Source organism: Marmota monax, unplaced genomic scaffold (genome assembly GCF_021218885.2).
Source record: "Marmota monax isolate L192 unplaced genomic scaffold, Marmota_monax_Labrador192_F-V1.1 WCK01_AAM20220418_F8-fsc00395, whole genome shotgun sequence".
NCBI classification, from domain to species: Eukaryota; Metazoa; Chordata; class Mammalia; order Rodentia; family Sciuridae; genus Marmota; species Marmota monax.
This window is the reverse complement of record NW_026693011.1, coordinates 87,158-98,861: the sequence shown is the minus strand read 5'-3', so window position 1 is coordinate 98,861 and position 11,704 is coordinate 87,158. Positions and strand designations below refer to the sequence as shown.

General features: G+C 43.4%; 1 pseudogene; it reads left to right on the top strand.

Annotated features, from left to right (window-relative positions):
- Positions 1-481: 481 nt before the first annotated feature.
- On the top strand, positions 482-11,105 carry LOC124098389 (immunoglobulin heavy variable 3-23-like; annotated as a pseudogene).
- Positions 11,106-11,704: the final 599 nt, after the last annotated feature.

Here is an 11,704-nt window from a genome sequence, read left to right as displayed (position 1 = left end):
GGTTCTGAGGGCCTCGAGAGTGTGTGCACCTGGGAGCTAGAAGAGGGTCAGGGCAGCAGTCATAACCAGGGTGAGAGCAAAAGATCAGATAACCAATCACTCTTGCCACACAAGAGCTGTTGGACACAGTGAACCAGTACTCATGCTTCTGTGTGTGATTTTACATCTGCAGCAGTGAGTTAGCTTAGAACAGACACTTCCATCATATGACTATGTGTTTATATTAAATAAACTAAGATAGTGGGCTGTAAAATAAAATTAGAAGAAATTCTCCCTTCCTGAATGCTCCTCTGTCCACTATGCTGCTCATGACGACCCTCCCATCTGCTCTCAGAGCTGCTCTACCTGGGCCTCCACCCAGAGCTGCTATATAGCAGGAGGACATGCAAATAGGGCCTCCCTCTGCTCATGAAAACCAGCCCATCTGACCCTGAAGCTCTGCACAGGAGCCCAGCCCTGGACTCCCAGCTCAGCCCACTCAGTGATCAAGACTGAACACAGCTACTCACCATGGAGAGTGTGCTCAGCTGTGTTTTCCTGGTGGCTGTTTTCAAAGGTAATGAATGGAGAACCAGAGATCCTGAGTGTGTGAGTGGACAGGAGTGAGAGGAAGAGTGGGTGAGTGACAGTGTCCTGACCAGGCTGCCTCTGTGTTTGCAGGTGTCCAGTGTGAGGTGCAGCTGGTGGAGTCTGGGGGAGGCCTGGTGCAGCTTGGGGGTTCCCTGCGACTCTCCTGTGCAGCCTCTGGTTCACCTTCAGTGACTACTACATGCCTTGGGTCCACCAGGCTCCAGGGAAGGGGCTGGAGTGGATCTCATCCATTAGTACTAGTGGAAGTAATACTTTGTATGCTGACTCATTGAAGGGCCAATTGACCATCTCCAGAGACAACTCCAAGAACACGCTGTACCTGCAAATGAGCAGTCTGAGAGTCGAGGACACAGCCACCTATTATTGTGCTAGAGACACAGTGAGGGAACCTCAGTCTGAGCCCAGACACAAACCTCCTGCAGGGTGCCCAGGGCCTGCAGGGGGTGCTCAGCACACAGGGAGCTCAGGGTCATCCAGGAGCAGGTGCAGAATGGGTTTGAGGGCTGATTTCCTGAATCTGAGAGCCTCTCCCTGTGCCTGCTTTCCAGGGGAGCTCTGTGGCCTTGTGCTCTAGGCTTATTTTTGATTTGTTTGAAGATCATTATTTTGTTTTTGTGATGTAGTTTTTCTTTTAAAATAGTGTATCTTACATATATTGATTGCGATACATTTTGACATTATTACATTCATTAGTTGAATATAAAAGCTCTTGGTCTGTCCCAGTACCACCTCTGTCCTTCTTCTCTTACTCCTCAGTTACTTTACCTCACTGAGTTTTATTCCATGTTTTTATACTGTTTTAATTAAATTAATACTATGTGTATGCATATCTACATGAGAAACTCACCATGGAACAAGCTACATGTGCAGGACTCACACATGTGCAGAAGTGGCCATTCACATCTGCTCAGTTCGCTCCTGGATTCTCCCTTTTCCTGTCCCTCCTCCCTCACTATTAGTGACCTCTTTCTTGTCCGCTGATTGTTGTCCCAACCTTCAGAGTCTGACACTGTCACCTCTGCAAATTCTTCCAATGTCTCACACAAGAGGGTTTGGAGCACCTCGGATCTAAACTAAAGCTGATACTCAGCTTTTTCCAACATGGCTCTTTGAAAGAAGTGATAGGAAGGGGATCTTCAGAGAGTCCTGGACCTATATCAGTAGGTGCATGTGAGAGGGGACAGGGCTGGGGTTCTGTGACCTTCCCAAATGACAGCTGTGGCATGTCAGGGCAACAGCATAGCAAGTGACGTTGTGGGCTCCATGATGAAGGTCAAAGAGGCAATTTAAATGTCCAAAAGAGAATTATGGCACTAAAAGTAGATGACAATATTGTTTTCCTAAGGTCCCTGCTATAGAGATCACACATACAGTTCCTGCTACAATCCCCAATGTGTGCCTTTCCAGACTGGAGGTCACATGTGCAGTCCATATCCTCAGGGTCTCATGGTGAGAAGGGCTGGGCTGGGCTCTGCGTGCCACACCACTCTCAGGATATCTCACCACAGACCAGAACTCAGTTACTCATGGCCATGGAGGGCAATTCACAGGGTATTGTTTACAGAGACCTGAGTCTGGGCACATGTAGCCCCTCGGCCACATGAACTTGATGGGACCATTTACAGAGAGACCTGCCATGACACCAGTAGCCTACTGGGTCCAGGTGAGCTTGTTCCTTCTGAGAAGCTTTGGCTGTGCAGATGGACTGAGCCACCAGGAAGGTCCTCTCTCCAACATGGTGGGGACACTGCAGTGAAGGAGAAAGACAGAGACAGAGAACAAGGTCTGCCCCTCCTGAGGAGCTGGGAAGGCTCCTGCAGGACACTGAGCCCACATCCCTGAGCTGAGGGTCTCTCACCAGAGGCCTCTGCTTCCCTCTGGAGAAGGCCCTGGCTCCTCACTGCTCTCCACCAAGGGCAGAATCCACAGGACCAGCTGCTCCTGCAGGACCTCGTCTGTCCACAGGAAAAGGCAAGAACCAGGCCTGAGGGCTCTGCCAACAGTGCTAGGAGTGAACCCAGGTGAGCAGGGTCTACACCCCACTGAATCACAGTGTGTGCAGCTTGTTGAGCACCAACCCTCCCAGGGACATCCTGGTCACTACACAGTCCAAATCAGGGTCCATGGAGAAATGTGAATCTCAGTCATGTGTCACCCAAAGTCTTCCAGCACCTGAAGAGCTTTGGGTCTAAGGGAATCTGCTCTGAATGACATAGTTTGCAACATTCATATGTTCCATCAAACTCTGTAACTCCAAAGCTGAACATGAGCTTATGGTGACTGCACATGTATTAGAATCATTATTCTGTAACTTAGGGTAAGATATAGGTGTGTATAGACTGCACTTCTGTGATCTGTTCTCTCTCTCTGTCTCTCTCTCTCTCTCTCTCTCTCTCTCTCTCTCTCTCTCTCTCTCTCTCACACACACACACACACACACACACACACACATACACACTGCCATTAGTCCTATGTCCTCTGGTGCTGAGAGCCATAGCCACGTAGGAATGATGCATGGCATTTTTGGTTGAAAGTTGACCCCAGCAAGTCATTGAGATGACAATGATTATGTTAAGATGCACACTCAATTGGAGGTTAGACCTCTGCTGTCTGCCTAGGCCTGCTACTTTGGAGCTCTTGCAGGACTCCAGGAGAGTTCCCATTGGTTGGGGAAGTGTGGTAGGAGGGAATTCTGGAGGAGGGATTTCCTGTTGGTGCAGCATGTCCCGGAAGAAGGCCACATGCGTGGAATTTCACGGGAGTTTTGGAAATAAAGTTTGTTCCTGCTTGAGTGGCTCGTGATTTTGTGCCCAGCCAGACTGCGGCATTTGGTTGCCTGTACGGGGAACGCCTGAAGCTAGGAGGTAAGTGAAATTGCTCGTCCCTGAGGGAAGGCGAGAGAATTGGTGACCATTTCAAAAAACAATGTGTTCTTGTTTTGATTTATTTTGTTTTTGTTTCAAGCTGCCTAACCCTAAAACTTTCTCAGGCAAACTGGATAAAATGGTTGGTTCAAGGTTAGAAGTTTTTTGGCCCTGAGGAAGAGAAAATTGATACAATGATTTTTTTATTCCGTTTTTGTTTCATTCTGTTTCGGTTTTGTTTTGTGTTATCTTGTTGGATTGTGTTATCTTTATAGTAGATTAGAAATTAGTAAAAAACAAACTGAATGAGTGTTAAGTAAATTGTTAGAGGTCCAGACTATGGTAGAAAACATGTTAGATCAAGCAAAAGATAAAGTCTCTCCTGATAGTCAGATAGAGGAAGAAAATTTAAAGGAAAAAAGCTTAGAGGAGAAACAGCTATTGGGGGGAAGCTACAACAGGAGGCTGTGACTAACTCCGTTCTATTACCAGAGGGTGTAATTCAACCAAGAGGTCCACCTGTGGAGACAGCTGAGTGGCCCTCAACCCCTGTAGTTGATAGATGGGATCCTGAGACAGGACCTCAAAGATTAGCATGCCCTGAACTTGAGCAGGCAGGAGGGTAGTGAATTCACCATGCTTTAGAATTCAAAACAGTGAAGCAGTTAAAGGAGGCTGTAACAACCTATGGTCCCTAAGCACCCTTCACCGTAAGCATGGTCGAATCCATTACCAGCTTGGACATGACGCTAGCAGATTGGGATACCATGTGCAAATCTGTGCTAAATGGAGGACAATATTTGTTATGGAAGGTTGCCAATGAGGAATTTTGCACGAACACAGCTAGGCAAAATGCAGAAGCCGGTTACCCTCAAAGAAATCTAGATATGTTGTTAGGAAAAGGACCTTATGAGGGTCAACGGCAACAAATTGAATATGATCCTGCTATATATGCACAAATTGCTGCAGATGCAGTTAGAGCATGGAAGACTTTACAAGGACATGGAGATTTACAAGGTCAATTATCTAAGGTAATACAGAGAGCTAATGAAACTTACACTGAATTTGTAGATAGGCTTATTCAAAAAGATGCCAGAGTTTTTGGGGATACAGAACAAGCAATGCCATTAATAAAACAACTGGCTTATGACCACACAAATCGTTGCTGTAGAGAGGTTATTAGACCATGGAAACATGAAGATTTAAACACATATATTGAATTATGTAGAGACATTAATGAACAAGGGCAAGTCTTGGTAGCTACAGTACAACAGGCTTTAGATGCCAGACCAAAAACATGCTACAATTGTGAACAAACAGGACATTTTAAAAGGAATTGCACCATATGAAAAGGGTTTAACAAAACTAGGTATCAAAGGAATAGAATACCAGGTATTTGCCCACAATGCCGTAGAGGGAGACATTGGGCTAATGAATGCCATTCTCTAACCACCATAGAGAGTACTCTGTTATCAAAACAGAGACAAGAATCAGGTGTTTACCCATGATATCGTGGAGAAAGGCATCAGGCTCCATTGCCAAAAAACAGACTGGGGGGCCCAATGCCCCGGGGCCCACAACCACAAATAGACGGGGCAATAGAGGAACCCAGCAACACCATCAGGGTAGTGCCCAGGACACATTATACATAAAATCCCTCATCAGATAAACCAGAGGGAGTGCAGGGTTGGACATCTGCACCTCCGCCAGAGCAGCACTAACTCCAGAGATGGGGGTTCAAATCATTCCCACAGGAGTAAAAGGACCTCTTCCCCAAGGAACAGTAGGCTTATTATTGGGACACAGTTCTTATACACTAAAAGGACTTATGATAAGTTCTGGGGTAATTGATCCTGATTATGTAGGTGAAACAAAAATTATAGCAAGTTCTCCAAGAGGTATATCAGTAATTTCACCAGGAGATAGAATAGCACAGTTATTAATAATACCCAGCCTGCATGATAAAATTTCCAGTCGTACTATAGAAAGAGGTTCCAGGGAATTAGGCTCCACAGGTGTAGATTGGGCTATGCTGTCTTTAAATTTAGATTCTCGCCCAATGCTAAAACTAAATATTCAAGGACATGAATTTAATGGACTTCTGGACACAGGTGCTGACCTTAGCATCATATCTCGTCAAGAATGGCCAAAACATTGGCCATTATAACAAGCCACTCAAACGCTTCGAGGCCTAGGAGTGGCGACTAATCCCCATAGAAGTGCAATGGTATTAGATTGGAAGGATCCTGAAGGATGTGAAGGAAATATACAGCCATATGTATTGGATCATCTTCCTATAAATTTATGGGGATGAGATGTCCTAGATCAATTAAGTTTGACATTAACAAATAACATCAATCCTAATGCGCCCACTACTAGGGCTAGACAAGGTTTTAGGAAAGAAAAAAGATTAGGAGAACAACAACAAGGTATAGCAGCACCAATTCAAATAGACCAAGGAATAAATAGACATGGATTGGGTTTTCAGAAGGGGCCACTGGGACAATAAAAATTACTTGGAAATCAAAAAGACCAATATGGGTTCCTCAGTGGCCCCTGACTAAAGAAAAGGTACAAGTAGCCCATGACCGGGTCAAACAACGATTAGCAGAGGGACATATACAACCTTCAGTATCTCCCCATAATACTCCCATTTTTGTCATCAAAAAGAAATCTGGTAAACGGAGATTATTGCAAGATTTAAGAGCTATTAATAATGAGATGGTTATTATGGGACCTGCACAATCAGGGATTCCTCAATTGTCTGCTTTGCCAAAAACCTGGTATGTTTTAGCTATAGATATTAATGATTGTTGTTGTTTTTTTTTTTTTTCAATTCCAATTCATCCTGAGGATAGTCCACATTTTGCATTTACTATCCCTGCACTGAATCATGAAGGTCCTGATCAGAGATATGAATGGAAATTACTCCCTCAATGGATGGCTAACAGCCCAACTATGTGTCAAATTTATGTTAACAAAGCAATCCAGCCACTTAGAAATCAAAATCCTGAACTACAAATATTTCACTATATGGATAATGTATTACTAGCACATAAAGATAAAAACACATTGTTAGAATGTTATGCCACACTTACAAATTTATTAAAAAAATATAATCTAGAGATAGCAATAGATAAATTACAATTAAATTTTCCAATTAATTATTTAGGAGTTCTATTATCCTCAACCATGGTCTGTCCACCAAAAATTCAAATACGAGTAGATCAACTCAAATCACTTAACAATTTTCAAAAGTTATTGGGAGACATAAATTGGATAAGGCCTATCTAGGCATACCAAAAGGACCCTTGGGACCTTTATTTGATATCCTAAAAGGTCCATCAGATCCAAATTCACCCCACATGTTAATGCCTGAAGCAAGAAAGGCATTAAAAGCCATCAAAACATACATGGAAAATATGCATTTGGATAGAATTGATATAAGTTTGCCCTTATTATTTATTGTACTACCAACAAAAAATATTCCTACAGGATTATTTTGGCAAGAAGGTCCATTATTATGGATACATTTATCTTATTCTCCTAACACTATTCTTACTAGGTATCCTGAGGCTGTAGGACAATTAATACTCAAAGGAATAAAAGCAGCAAAGGAAGTGTTTGGAATTTCTCCCAATAAAATTATTACTCATTACTATGGATCAAATTGATGAGTTAGCTAATGAGTTAAATACTTGGGCAATAATCATGTGCAAATCTAATGTTTCATTTGATAACCACTTACCGTCTAATCCTTTGTTGTCTTTTTGGTCTTTGCATCCTGTAGTTTTTCCAAAAATGACAAGAAAAACACCTATCATGAATGCTCCAAATATATTCACTGATGGGCCAAATAATGGTACAGCAGCAGTAGTTACTCCTGATCAAACATTTACATTTTTAGTACCCAAACAATCAGCTCAAAAGGTAGAGCTTAAAGCTGTATTACAAGCTTTTGTGATGTTTTAAGATTCTGTATTTAATTTATTTTCTGATAGTCAGTATATAGTTAATGCTATAGTATCCCTTGAAGATGCTGGTAGGATTTCCCCTTCCTCTACTGTTTTCTCTTTGCTTTCCACTATACAAAGTCTAATCTGGGACAGAAAAGATCCATTCTTTATAGGACATATCAGGGCACATTCAGGATTGCCTGGAGCCCTTATTTTGGGCAATGATTTAGCAGATAAAACTACACATGACATACATATTTTTTCTACACTAGAAGAAGCTACAAATTTTCATAAAAGGTTCCATGTCAATGCTAATACTTTACAAAAGTGCTTTAAAATAACTAAGGAACAAGCCAGACATATAATAAAACAATGTAAAAATTGTGTGACCTTTTTACCACAAGTTAATCTTGGAGTCAATCCTAGAGGATTGATACCTAACCATATTTGTCAGATGGATGTCACACACTTGCCAGAATTTGGAAAATTAAAATATTTGCATGTTACAGTTGATACTTCTTCCGGATTTTTGATGGGCTCCCTTCATGCCAGAGAAAAAAACTAAAGATATTATAGCTCATTGCTTACAAAATTTTGCCACTGTGGGCGTTCCAAAACAGTTAAAAATAGATAATGGTCCTGGTTATACTTCTACCTCTTTTAAACAATTTTGCTCATCATTTGGCATTACTTACATAACAGGAATTCCATACAATCCACAAGGACAAGGCATAGTTGAAAGAGCTCATCCAACTATTAAAATGTACTTATTAAAGCAAAAAGAGGGAATTGGCAAAGGGTATATATCCCCCAAAGATAAACTTAAAATATCCCTTTATACTCTAAACTTTTTAAATTTGGATTCATCAGGGCTTAGTGCTGTGGAAAGGCATATGTATCCAAAAAATGTACATCAGCCTAAGGTACTTTGGAAGGATATTCTAACAGGACAATGGAAAGGTCCCGACCCAGTGATTGTCTGGAGTCGGGGTTCTGTTTGTGTGTTTCCACAGAGAGAACAGCAGCTGATTTGAATTCCAGAGAGACTAACCAAAGCAATTTCTATAGACCAAAAAGAAGATGATTTGACTCAAATCCATAACAGCTGATATCCATAGCTCCAGCTTGGCTATTCTTACATCTGCGACAGTGATTAACCAGGATGCTTTTTTCAATATCTATTTTATTATTGCCTTTTCCCACATCATAAAGTTCTATTTTATTTTTTGACCTCATACAGACCTAGGTTAATGTTTTTCTGATTAGTTTTATTTTTTGACTGTGGAGTTTTTAAACATTGCAATGGAGATTTCACCTGGGTAAAGCTACAAGGCTTACTATTGTCTTATGTGTTGTACATTATGTGTGCACACTTGTGTTTTGTGTTGTATGCCTGTGTGTGCCTATGTCCATATATCATATATGAGGAGCGCTCATGAAAAAAATGGATCCGATTTTTTTTTATTCACGTGATTTTAATGGTTTAATTTAAATTGGGTAAACAGCTGTTGAGGATTGTTTTAATATGTGTACAAATAAGGAGGTTAACAGATCTGTTTATTTACTTTCACCTTTCCTCTTCATTATATTTAATAATTCTGTTCAGGATAATGTAAATTGTTCAGAAAATTGTTTTCTTAGTACCTGTTGGAACGTTACATATTTTTTTTAGCCATCATTGCAAGAATTCCTATCTTCATCCCAGTGCCGGTGAAGACAAAGATAAAACCAAACTACAGCTTCTTCGATAGTTATCACAACAAACTGTATAAACTGATGCATCAATGAATAATAACTCAACAAGTAATGCTCAATCAAGGAGTCAATTTACTTTGGGAGAAAATGGACATATTGATAGATTCCTCCGCTTTGAACTGCTTGCAGAACTTGCCTGGACTATGTATCACTTGTATGCATTGTGAACTATCTGTTGGTGCAGCGAATTGTGGTAGTGCTGGAGTATCTTTGCTGATGGTGTCACCGGTGATACAATTTTTCCAAAGGAGCTATCAGTTGGCTTGGTGTCGTGGCATTTCTGTATCCTCCTCCCTTCTGCTAGTGATGGTATAAAATTTGGGGGCCAACAGAGGTGAGGCAAAGAACCTCACCCCTCCCCCCACTGGTGCATAAGCCTATCCACAAGTATGGCTGTATGCTGGACCAGTAGTAAGTGACGGGTATGATCCAATTGCAGTGGTACCAACCTAAAACAGGAGGCTGATGCCTAGAGGTCAGCTCATCTGATGACGGGTAAGGACCATATGTTGTATTGGACAACCTAACAGGCACAGTCCCTAAGCCACATTGCTTGTTGTTTAATTAAACAGAAGGGGGGAGATCCTGAGAGCCATAACCAAGTAGGAATGTCGCATGGCATTTTTGGTTGAAAGGTGACCCCAGCAAGTCATTGAGATGACAATGATTATGTTAAGATGCACACTCAATTGGAGATTAGACCCCTGCTGTCTGCCTAGGCCTGCTACTTTGGAGCTCCTGCGGGACTTCAGGAAAGTTCCCATTGGTTGGGGAAGTGCGGTAGGAGGGAATTCCAGAGGAGGGATTTTCTGTTAGTCGAGCGTGTCCCAGGAGAACGCCACGTGCATGGCATTTCGTGGGAGTTTTGGAAATAAAGTTTGTTCCTGCTTGAGTGGCTCGTGATTTTGTGCCCAGCCAGACTGCAGCACTCTGGGAGGTGAGCTTGGTCACCAGTTCCCAAAGCCCTCTGTCATGTGTGGATACATCCTGCACCCTGGAAAGTCCCACCATATGGTCCATCTGGAATGAGGGCTCCTTGGGCCTGGTGACATGCACCCCAGGCAGGGGATGGACCTTCCTGAGGGCACAGCCAGCTGCCTCCCCCAGAGAAAGTTGTCTGCCCTCCCTCCACTTCCTTGATACAAGCCTCACCACAGGAAGATTCACAATGAGGCCCCAGGTTAAACCACAGACCTGCTCACTCACATTCAGGGTCTTCTCCATCTGAAAGGGGTTTTCTAGGATGGTAACCTGCTCTGGGGAACGTGCAGACATCCTGGTTCTTCTTCCTTTTACTGGAGGCTCCCAGATGTGAGGTCTCAGGGACTCAGAAAAGAAGACTTGGGGCAGCTACATCTCAGTTCATAACTCACTCTGGTTCTTTGACCCCAGTGTCTTCTCCCTGGTGCAGTTGCCAGAGTGGTGACCTGGGTAGCGAAGCCCGTAACCTGCAATGTCTCAGAATATTCTGTCACCAGTGGTTACCCCTGGAGGTGCATCCATCAGCCTCATGTGGTGGGGCTGCAGTAAATGGGGCTCACTGATAGTAATGGAGGCACAATTTATAACCCCTCCCTGAAGAGTTGAGTCACCATGTCCAGAGACCATGGAAGAACCAGTTCTACATTTGAGATCTGTGACCAACAAGGATGTGGCTGTGTATGACTGTTCAGGACCCACAGTGAGGGGCCTTCAGGATGACCTCAGACACAAGGCTCCCTGCATGGTGGCTAAAAACAAACAGGGACATTAGGAGCAGCAGGGAGCTCAGACCAGGAAGCTCAGCTCAGGACAAGCAGGTGCACTGAGGAACCTGAAGGGACCAAGATGCAGGTACAGAGAGGAATCTGGGAGTGAGGGGCTTCCTGTAGGCCTGTGTGGTTTCCTCTCCTTCTGTACCTTATAGAACCTCAAAGACCCTGCAATGCACCTGCTGTAGAGGACCTGGGGAATGTCCAAGCTCCTGGCATGGAGCAGACTCTTTGTTAAATTTTCCTGCATTTATAAGTACATGTTATCTTCATTTCATTCTTATGAATTTCTCTGAGAGGCAAACACACCTTGTACACAACTGAAAGTAGACTGCAGTCTGCACAACTCAAGGGCCTTTGGAGAATGGAAGCATCAGAGTCATTGCCCTCATCTGAAGCTCAGTCTGCTGTGTTGTCTTTAAGAGGTGCAGCTGCATGCAGGACTCTGTGTCTCTGATTAAGAATGAGGGCTTCATGCCTCACCTTGTGGTCTGAGGACTTCCAAACCTTCTGCTGCACCACCAACAGTCCTGGTCCCCTGTCTTCACCCCACCAGCATGGACAGCCCCTCTGCCTGGAGAGAGCAGGGAGGGGAGCCTGACTGGACTCAGGGCAGAGTCCAGGATCCTCAGGCCCAGGAGGCTTTGCTCAGGGGAGGAGTGGGCAACAGCATCATTCTCCTCAGCTCTCCTCTGCTGAACGTATGGAGTTTCCTCTTTGAATTTGTTCAGGTAACTCCCAGGGACATGGTCACTGACTGAGTCTTGGTCACTGTGTGGAAACTTCT